A 12,318-nucleotide genomic window follows, 5' to 3' on the forward strand; every position below is an offset into this window, starting at 1 on the left:
GGCATCGGGAGAGGATTCAGCTTTTTCTCTTTATTGATAGGACAAGCTGGCATTTTAATAATTCCTCTCACATATAGTTAACTATATCAAATTCAAATGTGGTGGTAGCTGAAGTTTTCCTCCCCTATTTGTTAGATAATAATATTTATATCTTGTGATGTGATAATATTTACAGCATCCTCCATAATTATTTCTATCCCTGTAAAATGTCTTACAAAAGTCTAGAAATAAATGGCCACTACAGAGACCCGATGAGTCCAACAGCTGTTCAGTATTATCTCTCCAGTTGGGCTGGGTATAATGTATGGTTAAAATTACACATTGAATGGTCAAAGAGCTCCAAAAATCTAAATCCTGATGGACAATTTGGAAAAAGGAAATAGAGGGAAGAGGAAGGAAAATACTTGTGGGGTTCCTCAAAGCTCACTACTGGAGACACTGTTTTTATTTTTAAAGTTCCCCAAACAAGAACTTTGAGCAGCTATTTCTTTTTTCGTGCCAATTAATTTCTTTTGGGTCAAATGAAATAAATAAACAGCTGTGAACTACTTCCATTAAACATTAATATATTAACTAAAATAAATAGCTTTTGTAAAAAAACAAATCCTTTGAGGAGCAGTTCATATTATGTTTTTAGTATAGTCTCGCAAAACGTGTCATCCACAGAAGTGCATGCAAATGAGGAGGCAAACATTAAATAAAATAACTAATTTTAGTTCCTGTTGTTCAGTTGTGTTGCTTTCTAGCGATAAATTAGCATTGGTATTTTCAACATAATCATTCTCTTACTTATTACTATTATTATTTATAGTAGTAATAGTAGTAAATATGTTGATTTTATCGCCATTTATGATTCCCAAAATTGGTTGCTTTTTATTTTAAGAACTTAGAAATAGATCATTTGCAAAAGCAGCAACAGACAAGCAGTCCAGATGAATGACGAGCACTGTATTTGTTGGGTTGAAGCAGCCAGATACCACATTAAAGGGGCCATCTCTCGATAGTCATGCTTGAGAGACGGCATGAGGAAAATGATAGGCACCCAGGTGGTCAAATGTTCTTTTTTTTTCGTGCTTCTCTTAACAGACAAACAGTCCTGCTTTTGTTGTTGTTCATCACTTTGAAGAAGGACCCATGGAGGGTGTTTACGGTTCCTCGCTTTCCCCTCCGTCCTGCATGCTTCCATGCTCCTCTGGTCAGGGTAAGCAGGAGCTTTTGTTGTGGGAGGGTGAGAGAAAACTTACATGAGCCTATGAGCCTATGGTATGTAGTGTGAAGGTGTAAGATGTATGGTATACATCTTACATATATATATATATATATATATATATATATATATATACACACAATGAAACTGCTAAAATATGGTGTTGCCAGTCATTAAGGCTAGATTAATACATCTGTATTTATATAAAAAGGAACAAAATTATATTGCTCAAGGCTGGGATCCATAAATTGCGAAGATATAGTGTCACCAGATAGAAGGCATATGGCCATGGTAGGACACTGCTCCTTGTAATTGAGCGGCAGAGCAAGCAGTCCATAAAGATGCCAAGACATAGTTAAATATTTATGTAGATGAATGGAGTAATAAATAAATGGTTCAATGAATAATGGCTCGATTAAAGCGATTGCAATAGATAAGTCATGTTTTATTCAGGACCTCTAACCCGTTTAGGATTTTTATTTTTTTTTTTTTAAATAAAAGAAGACGTAACTCTAATGAGTGGTTTGTTTAATTTGGGTGAGTTATTTTGACAGATCTACATTTTTAATGCATGCTTTTATAATCTCAATAAATTCACACACTTACTCAAAAAAAAACATAGCATCATTCTGTATTCTGTTGCATTATATCAGTAGTTGTTTCAGTCACTGCAAAATGTTGTAAAATCAGCAAAGAAATGTTGCAACAATTTTGTTGTTCATCTCTCTCAACCAAAAAAAAAAAAACAATCTCTTCCCTTTGTAGACAGATGAAAGTCGCACTGTGTTTCCTCCTGCTGAGGATATTGTATGTCCATGGACTCACACTGAGCTTGACCGAGATTACTGCGTTGGCATGCCCTCTACAGGCTAACTCTGGAACTGTGATCACAGGGAGTTTTAAAACATAATAATACAGTTTCCTAACATGTTTTAAAACATAATAATACAGTTTCCTAACATGAGTTGAGGTTACGATAAATAGAAGAAAAAAAAGAACAAAAAAAACAATTAGCTACTTTATTTCTAAATTTCTATATATATGCAGAGCAAACACTTAATCTGATCTGTATCATCTACAATTGAACCAACATCACCATTAAAATCAGAAACATTTAAGTTTTCTGATTTCTTCCTACAACACCCCTGCAGCTTGTCTGGATCACCTCAGGCCTTCGCCACAGGCCACTAGAATCCTCCCTTTTTGTCTTCCAGATTCTTCTCCTGTGACACTTTTGGTGAATAAAAATGCTGCATAGCGACAAATGCGGGACAATACATTAGTCTGTTTTTGCACAGTAAGGGCAAAAGAAAAGCTTTCAAAAAAAGATCTAAAGGGGAGGCAACAAAAAAAAAAATCAAACGTCAACAGCAAGGCGAGAGACAAAAATAAAAATAAAAAAAATCATGGAAAATATTTACAGGAACATACTTAACGTGTGGTTTAGCATAGTGCTGCCCCTTCCCCACCTGTTGCTGCCAACAATTGTAGCTTTTCTACTTCATGTTTTTTTTTTTTCTGATTTTGCATTTCTCTACATAACATAGTGATGTGAAGCCATATCATCTTTACTCAAGGACATACTGTGAGAATCTCATATTGACCCATGACCCATCACTGCTATTAATCCAGAACGGCCACGCAGTCTTTGCAGATTTTTCTTTGTGTGTATTTATGTGGAGAGTTAAAAATATATACATGTATTAAATACATTTATCCATCCATCCATCCATCCATCTATTTTCTGTACACCCTTGTCTCTGGTGGAGTTGGGACGGGTGCTGGTTCTTATCTCCAGTGAAACATTTTGGGCGAGAGGCGGGGTACACCCTGGATAGGTCTTAAACACATTTAAACATTATATATTTAAATATATATATTAGGTTTTATTGTTATTTTTATTATTATTTATTATTTTTTTGTTCTTTTTACCTAGAAAGTGAGTGGAATCAATTAGTGAACTTGTTGCCAAAAAACTACACTTACATGCCCCTTTATTTTTTGATCCACACTTGGAGACACTTTCAGCAGAGCTCCTGCAGAATATTAAAAACATGTGTGCTATATTTGCACAGAAGCCACCAAAACTGTCACAAAAACACATAAGCAAAGATGTAGTGACACATTCAGAGCCGCTCAAAGACCCATTATAGGAGAAATTAGGCAAACAGGAGATGATGAAAGGAGAGAAACGCAGCAGGATTTCATGATTTGTCTGCAAAAGCTGCATGATACTATGGTGCAAAAAAAAAAAAACACTATTGCAAGAACATTGCTTTTTGGGTTTCTTTTTTTGGGGGGGCGGAGGTGGGGTGTCTTTGTTTGGTTGTGTGTATTTGACTGGGCTTTGAAGACACTCCCTTCGCCTGTGCATCTTTATTACGGAGCAGCTGAATCCCTTCCTCAAGCTCTGTCCAGCAGACACCAGCTGCATTCACCGTCACAGACCTCTGTTGGCCTTTGAAGTCTGCTCCACTGCCCGGCCTCTGACCACGAAGACTCCGTGTATCACCGACCATCTCCACAAACAAAAGACAGAAACAATAAAGGACAAAACTACCTTATTACTATTTACATGGTTCCTTTATCTAACGGAAAAGGAGAAGTTGTTTGATATTGTGAACAACAACAGAAAAAGAAAAAAAAAAAATCAAGTGATTTTGGGGTGTGATCGCTCTGGGGTGTCGGGCTGATTGACTGCATGGGCAAAGTTCCCAGGGTCTGCCTTTGTGTCCAACAGCTTTTCAAACAGCCCCAGGCTTGAGAGATTTTCGCCTCAGGCAGGAAAAAAAAAAGATAAATTACAATTACATTTTGCCAAATCAGAGTCTGGAAGGTTGGCCGAATATTCTAGAAAGGTGCAAAAGAGTGAAATGAGATAGCCTTTTATCACGTGCAATCAAAGGACAATGGCTTTGGCGACAATGTAGATGTCCCATGAATATGCAAAATGAGAGCCAGGGATTCCCCGCTGATGGCATTAGATAGGACACATTTTATTTGGTTTTTGGATTTTCATGTTTTGCACATTAGCATTGAGACCCGCGATTTGAAGAGCTGGATTAAGATTTCTTTGATGCCGCCTGAAATGTTCATGCTTAATAACAATGTTCTGCATGACCATGTCTCCCAGTAGGAATTGTCAAATAATGTATTGACTCACAATGCTGTGCAATTGAACACTTTCACATTTTGTGGCGGTGCAACCTTAAACTGTAAAATGTGTCTTATTGTGGTTTCTTTTAGTTGATCATTAAAAGTTGATCATTTAAAAACAATACATATATGTGAAATGGAAGGGGAATGAGAAATGGTGGTGTGTTTTTAATTCTCACCCTCCTAGAGTTTTTCCTTGACTACCATATTTTCACTGTAATTGAAGCTGGGATATGTTTCTAGCACCTTTGCATATGTTGAGGTTAATTAATTAATTTATTTTTTTAACAAATTCATTTTTGCAAAATAGCTTAAGCCCAGTCAAATGTGATACAAGAGTTTACTGTGAACATCAACTCTTTAGTGTAGCTGCAGGTTCTCCATTGCATATAGATCTGGACTTTTTGTAATTTTACCACATCTAAATCGTTCCATCAATGGTTCTATATGTTTAGGGTCATTTTCCTGCTGATAACTGAATCTCCGCCCCAGTGTCTAGTTTTTATAAAGCCTCTAACAGAATTTCTTCCAGGACATGTTGATTCCTCATGTTCCCCTTAAACTCTAACAAGTTCCACTGCCCTTGTTTATGAAAAGCATTCCCACACCATGATGCTGCCAAGTTAAACAATTGGGAAGATGTCAGGTTTTTTTCCACACATGCTGTTTGCATGTAGGTTAACATCTTAGTCTCCTCTGACCAGAGCAACTCTCTTTCCCATGTTCGCAATGTCATCTACTACATTACTTGTGAAAAACTGGCAAATTGGACTTCTGATCATTTTCTGTCAACAACAGCTTTTTCTCTTCCACTTTTCTACGTAGGTCTGAGTTTGCAGAGTGCGCAATTAACAACTGCACTGTCAATAAATGTCTCCCTCCTTGGTTGGAGATCACTGCAGCTCCTTCAGAGTTTGGCTGTTTCTCAGATTAATCCTATCTTTGGACATCCTGTCATCTTATGTGGACTGTCAAGTCTTGGTAGTTTACAGTTATGCCATGGTCTTCCCATTTTCAGTTGGTAGATTGTTGCACTGGATTTCAGTGAGGAATATCAGAATTTTGTAGTTTGATTTGTCCACTCAAATTCCAATACGTGACAGTCTGTGCTTTAAAGCGTCTAAAAAGAAAATGCAACAGTCAGATCGGTTTCCAGTTTAACAGTGCTGCTCTCACCAAGGCTAAACTAGTCCCCCAGTGCCGACAATGCCACTCCAGTGATAATTCAACTACATGGCTCAAAATATCCTCTTGTAGGAGGATATTCTGGGCCACCTTTTGGAACTGGACTGTGAATACAGAAGTGTCCAGTCAGCTTGAAGCCCCTGGATGAGTGCAGCAAAGAATGTGAAAGAGAAAACAACATGCCTCTCTCCTATTACCCACCTGTGCTTCCACAGCAGCAGGTTTTTCAGACAGCGTTTGCATCATCACCCCTTAGAAATTCCCCAGGTAACGTCGCCTCCATCAGAGGCTCCGCTGCATCCCAGACAGATGACACCGGCGGCCATGCAAACCCCTGGATGGCGCCTTGCTTCACGAGCGTTGTTAGCCTTAAAGCCCTTGCGCAAGCAACTCACAAATGCCTAATGGTCTTTATCATAAATATCAGTACTGCAAAGGTTATAGTTGGATGGATATGTCCCTGCGCTCCATTTAGCCGCATCGCAGACAGCTCTGACTGATGCTACTTTCAAATGTGTGGATGCACATTGATAGAGGAGGCTTAGAGCAAAATAACAAGTGGATTGCTCTTGGGGTAATCTTAATGCAGGTGAAATATCTGCTCTTGTTTAAAGGTTATCTCAATATAACTTCTGCATTGTTTTCTCAAATCTCAGCAACCTCCTCAGTTAAACTAATGGAAGACCTTGCCATTTTACAAGAGAGTAAAAGCAGCTGAGTGGGGAAAAAGGTTCTCCATCAAAATATAACCGTAACAACAGAAAAAAAGAAAAGAAAAAAAGAAACTGCAGCTTTCCCAAAGAAAGCCCATTTAAGTTTTGATTAATGGTTTACTTGCCTGAATTATAATCACATCATGATATCTATTGACCGTCATTGATTTGCTATTAGAGGACTAGTTTAACCTTGATTTATAGCAGTAGACTTGTCGAGTTCAAGGCCATAAAGGGATCATTGACAAGCAACAATGGGGTTTCCTAACATGCCCCTAAGGTCCCCTTCAGCAGCAGATCAATAAATGACCTCTATGGCTATTATTTACAAGCAAATGCATTTCAGCTTTTCTTGAAAATGATGTACAGTATCTGTCTGAGAACAAAATGAACACATTGCTCTTAACATTGGGCAAATAGAGTTTTGCAGATCCTGATGACAAAAACTAAAACAAAAACAAAAAAAAAAAAAAAAAACACAGGAAAAACCTCATACCCTAGAATATAGATGAAAACCAGACAACTGATATACACAATTTTACTACATTTATTTATACTTTAAGTGTTTATTCATAATTTTCTGTAACTATTTCAACTCTACTTTTTGAATGCTATCTTGGACTTAGAGAAAACATATACAGGATTTGATGTAGAAGGTTTTTGAGGAAATTACAAACTGTGTTAAAGAGATGGAGGACTAAAAGACTGGAGATAAAAAATAGAGCTGCTGTTATGTAAAATCAAAATGACCTTTAACAGGTGTTTTTTTTTTTCTCTGTTGTTAATATTATTACACTTATTCTGCATCCATTTTGATATTTCATAAATACTATTTCACAAAGTATCATTCAACCCTTGAAAAAAATCATTTTACAAGAGTAAAAGTACTATATAAAACACTAAATTAAAGAAAAAAACAACAACAACAAAAAAGATGATGACAACTTTGGGCACAACCCTTCTAACCCTGAAGAAGAGTAGTAAAATATCCAGAAGTTTGTTGATGCTTCAGAGAATGAGCAGCTTCTCAACAAAGGGACATTTCACCAAATACTGGTGAGGGGTGTGTGTGTGTGTGTGTGTGTGTGTAGGTGTGTGTTTATATTTGTGCCTGCATGTATAATTTGTGCATTGTATAATCAATTATATAAGCATGCAAATTCATAATTAAAAGTTCCATAATATTATGATTAAGGCTGATGAGAATTATATGAAAACATCCCACTGGACTGTGTTTAAATCATGGTTGATTAGAGAAAAACTCTACATCCAAAATCGCCACTTGGTTCGTTGAGTTATATTTGCATGTACGTTCTTTTTAGATATATGGTTAAGTTGCCTCCCATGAATGTAAATTAAACTTCTTGTCTGACCAAAAAAAAACAAAAAAAAAACAATAACAAATAAAATAGCTTTTCATACAAAAAATAAATAAATGGGGAGGGGGGATTGTTTCGTTTTTTCATATAATTTGCTGTACGGACACACACAAAAAATTATCATCTTTACCAAAGTTGTCCTTTGATAGCAGCTGAGATGTGTGCATAATGAGTTCATGCTGCATTATCCGTCAGTAGAGTGCACTTGCTTCGAAAAGCTACAGTGGCTCCACATTAAGAAGGACCTGAAGGGACAGAGAATCTCTCATCCAGTGACCTTTATTATGAACACAGCCCATGGGTCATTGGATGTGACACATATGTATTACGCTGATTAGGGGTGCAGCCCTGACCAGTGTCTGCAGGTGTCCAGCAGCATGAAACCGGCAGCCTCTCTCCATCCGAATTAAAAGTAAATGACGGAGGCTTGTGACCTTTTTAGTTAGGGAATAAAGCGGCGTCACTAAGACATCCGGCGAAGGTAAAAACACCTTTTCAACAAGGTGTTTCTTCCAAGCTAATGGTTAAAAAAACAAATGAAAATGCTGCTTATATTGTTCTACTTGACATGATATATCTTTAAAACTTTAAGCTTTAGCTACAGTGCCTTGCAAGTATCCACGTTTTCACACTATTTTGCACATTTTTTAAAACATTAAAATCACAGTCTTCAATGTGTTTTATTGGGATTTAAATTAAACACTAGGCTGTGTGTAATTATACAGAGGAAGGAAAATTATGCATGGTTTTAAAACTTGCTTTTGTTTTTTTTTGTTGTTGTTTTTTGTTTTTTACAATTATCAATTTAAAGAGTGTGGCTTGTGTTTGTGTAGAACCCCTGTACTTTGATAACTCTAAAAACTGTGAAGTCTAACCAATTTCCCAACAGAGGGCAATTTATTCCTGGGGGGTGTTGGCTCAGGAGGTATGGATTAGTCCTGCAACCGATCAACACATGGACTCAAGTGGAAGAATCTGTTGACATTTATTTGTCATGAAATTCACAAATCTGTCCTTTAAGAAACAGTGGCGGGAAAGAAACCGTGGTTAAAACAGAACCATTAGAAGATCCAGTTTGCAGTCTGCTAAAAGCCATATAGGGGACACAATGAATATGATATGGTGAGCTAAGATGACATTTTAACAAGTTGACTGATAAAAAAAAGAAAAAAAAAACTGAGGGAAACTGATTATGTAGATGGAGTTAAATAGTACAATTCAATACAAAAAGAAGAGAAAACATTGATTAGGACACACCAAATGTTTAGGATTGCTATTTCTAAAAAAAAAAAATAATAAAATCGTGTCATTTCCCCTCAACTTTATAGTTACATTGTGTTCTGTATTTGGTCTATAACTTAAAATCTTAAAATCTAAAAAAAAACAATAGTGATTTATGTTGTTACGTGAAAAACTGTAGAAAACATCAATTAGCACTTTTGCAAGACACAGTAACTCAATATGTCCTTTACTAATCATAGAAGTGCAGAGAAATGACCAATAAATATTAACATTTCAGTCAGCCTCAAACAAACTCTTCACATCCCATGTGTAGATGATCCTGGCTGAGATTGCATGATTACCTTTTACAAGGGTGTTAGAGTATGCCGGTCAACAGAATCTATTTGGACAGGTGATGTGAGTGAGTAATTCATTATAAGGCTACAGAATCCCTTCCTCAGCAGTGCACAGTTTGAGTGCACTCTGTGAGACCCTGACGGGCCCCAGAGCCAGGGCCTGTCAAGCCAGTAGAAGCAGTGATGGAGAGGCCACACCACGGTGTACTGGAGTCCTGCTTTCACCCACGCATGTCACTTATGCTGCACATCCAGCAGCCTGTTCGGTCGCTGCAACCCAATCCAGATGTACTGAACATACATGTATGCAGGCATGCGTGAGTTGGTTGGTACATTCACATGTTCTTGTCAAAAGAGCATAGGCATCTGGGCCAAAAGAGAGTCAGTGGAGATTAAGACATTTCCTGCTACTCTCCTTGTCTGAATGTCTGTCGGTCTCTGGGGTTTATAATATTCCCATTACTGAAGGGAAATTTACTCAAATCCCTCATCCTTGACAGTCATTGACATGCAGTCACAGGGGACGCTGGGTTTTCCCTCAATGGGACGTTAATGAAAAGGCTGCCAGCTCCCCGAAGAAATACTATACTGCATAGTGCCGCACCAGATAATGGCCAAGGGAAACTAAAAAGTTAACTCAAATTTTCCATGAAGTCATTTCTACATGTCTCCCAATACAAAGGTATTTCCTGTATTTCATGATAACTTGAGATAATAGATCAGAAAGTCCGAAAAACATATATTGGCCAGAGCAAGTGCTCCCATTAACTCTGTTCTCTTTTTTATTTCCTCTCGTTGCAAGTCACGGCTGGAGCTGTTGGTCTCTTCCTGCTGAAAGTGAGTTTTCCTCTCCACTGTCGCCAAATGCTGGCTCAGGATGAGGGATTACTGGTAAGTCATGAACTTGATGCGATTAGTTTCTCTTCCTTTTAGAGAGTGTTTTACCAGTCACTAAAGCAAACTGAAACTTTGTATTATGTGGAATCAAAAATGTATCTATCATTAAATTTATATTGGTCGATCTCATTGTATTGTATTGGACTGATTCAGTTACACAGCAGTTGTACAGGACTGAATTGTAGCTGTTTTTCCTCAGTGTTTTGACATGGCATTTGTGCAACTTGGCGTCATACACGTACGCTGATATAAAAGCTCAAAACTCACACTTCAAAAATACACGACTATCCCGATTTTAAGAGCTAATAAAGTTGGTCTAAACAAACAGATGATTCCAGACAATTTTGAATGAGTTTTCCTGTTGTTGTACAACAACGTAAGCATCCACATCCATTTTAAGCTATTGATAAACAACATCAAAATTGAAATATACAAACTATACTATACAAACACGGTAAACACAATTCCATTTTATTATAAATCAAATCTCACTGTGCTGATTGAACCAAAAGCAGAAGCCTAAAATTCACTTACTGGCACAGTGATGTTTCCATTTTCTCATGGAGAAGTGTGTGTGTGTGTGTGTGTGTGTGTGTGTGTGTGTGTGTGTGCGTGTGTGTGTGCGCACGCGTGTGTGTGTGAGAGAGAGAAAAAGTAAGTTTTTTTTTTTTTTTTTCCAACCACCCTCAGTGAATAAAGATGCACTGGATTATTATAAAACTAAATCAATAGTGTGTGGCACTGCTGCGTCTTTATTGCTTGTCTGGGGAGCATTCAGTCTTAAAAAACTCACCATATTACGGCACGGGATTTGTTAGCTTCACAGTTTGGGTTATTAGATTTTAAAAACAAAATCAAGTCTCTGGATAGCAATTCTGTTTATTTAGAGATACATAAGTCCACAATAGTGATTCATGAAATAATGAGATTGTAAGTGTAGACACGTTATTGGTTTCCTTAATACTTAGATTTACGTGGAAACAAACAGAAGTTATGCATGTTCTGTAGCTCCACAGATAAGCAAAAACCAAAACAAAAACAAACAAAAAAATAGGTCTAACAATTTAGATCAAACAAACCTCGATGAATGACTATAGCATGATGCACTGATGTGCGTTTGAGTGTGTGGTTATGGAGGGAAATATCGTAATGTGCGTATTCACGAGCGTTGTCAGCCTGAAAATCAGTTTGGGCTGTCAGTTTGGGACTCTCTGTCGGAGCACTGGTCCCGGTATTTCGATCTGCTTGGAAAAGCTTCCACATCATTAAATTATATTGCACTGGAAAGGTCACAATGTCTCACTGAGAAAGTTCGGCTAATTTTTCTTGCTTCCTCCGTACAGAACACTGTGTTCCACAAACACTTTCTCCGAATGAAACTAAGAGCCCGCCAAACTTTTTTAAATCTTTTTTTTGAGATTATTCAAGACATATGTCTTTCTGAAGAAAACGACTTGACATTCTGGATAATTCAAATATTTAGTTGGTTCATTTCCATTACTTATGATTTAAAGTGTGAAAAAACTTGCTTAGTAAAAACTGACATCAAAGAAAAGATGCTAAGGTTTAGAGAGACACATTTTGGATTAAAAATCCTAGTTTTATTTTTAATGAAAACAGAACTACTTTTGTGTGAAAAAGTTAGGACACCTTGTGTTACCCCATTTTGCTGACATAGCGTAAGTAGAATACGTCTTCTACCTACTAACCATTGACATCAGTCTGAGGAAAGTTTGGTTGGTGATAAAGATCCTCTGAAATGAGTTTGAAGGATTTTACAGAAATGTCCTGTTAGTAGCTTTAAGATTTTCTTCTCTTGTGATAAACTTACCCACTTTCCCCACCAGACACATTCTGCTTCAGCTGTGAGACTGCCAACATTCTCAGAGTGCTGTCTTCGAACCCTTATTTATATTTCGCCGTGGTGGATATTGCTCCAGATATTTGTACAGCTACATACTGATGTAGTTGCATAAGTTAACCGTCTATCATCAAAATATCATTAGCCGTAATTGAAACTCCGTGCAGATCTCTGCCCTCTAGGTGTTAGAGCCGTCAAAGTTGGTTATGTAAAGGACGAGATGACAGTGGATGATGTTTGTGTGTGTCTTTTTTTTTTTTTTTTTTTTTTTTGCCTATGTGTGAAAGGTGAGTGTTGCTGCTAGCTTGGACAGTTCGCAGCCCAGCGGGGACATCGACACTCC

General features: G+C 37.4%; 1 long non-coding RNA gene across 1 annotated transcript; it reads left to right on the forward strand.

The window, feature by feature from the left end:
- The first annotated feature begins 885 nt into the window (after positions 1-885).
- Positions 886-12,308, forward strand: LOC107836633 (uncharacterized). Its single transcript, XR_001662575.1, has 3 exons — positions 886-1,201; positions 10,020-10,108; positions 12,263-12,308. It is a non-coding gene; the product is annotated as an uncharacterized LOC107836633 (long non-coding RNA).
- Positions 12,309-12,318: the final 10 nt, after the last annotated feature.

This window comes from Poecilia formosa, unplaced genomic scaffold, assembly GCF_000485575.1.
Source record: "Poecilia formosa unplaced genomic scaffold, Poecilia_formosa-5.1.2 Scaffold71, whole genome shotgun sequence".
In the NCBI taxonomy this organism is placed as follows: domain Eukaryota; kingdom Metazoa; phylum Chordata; class Actinopteri; order Cyprinodontiformes; family Poeciliidae; genus Poecilia; species Poecilia formosa.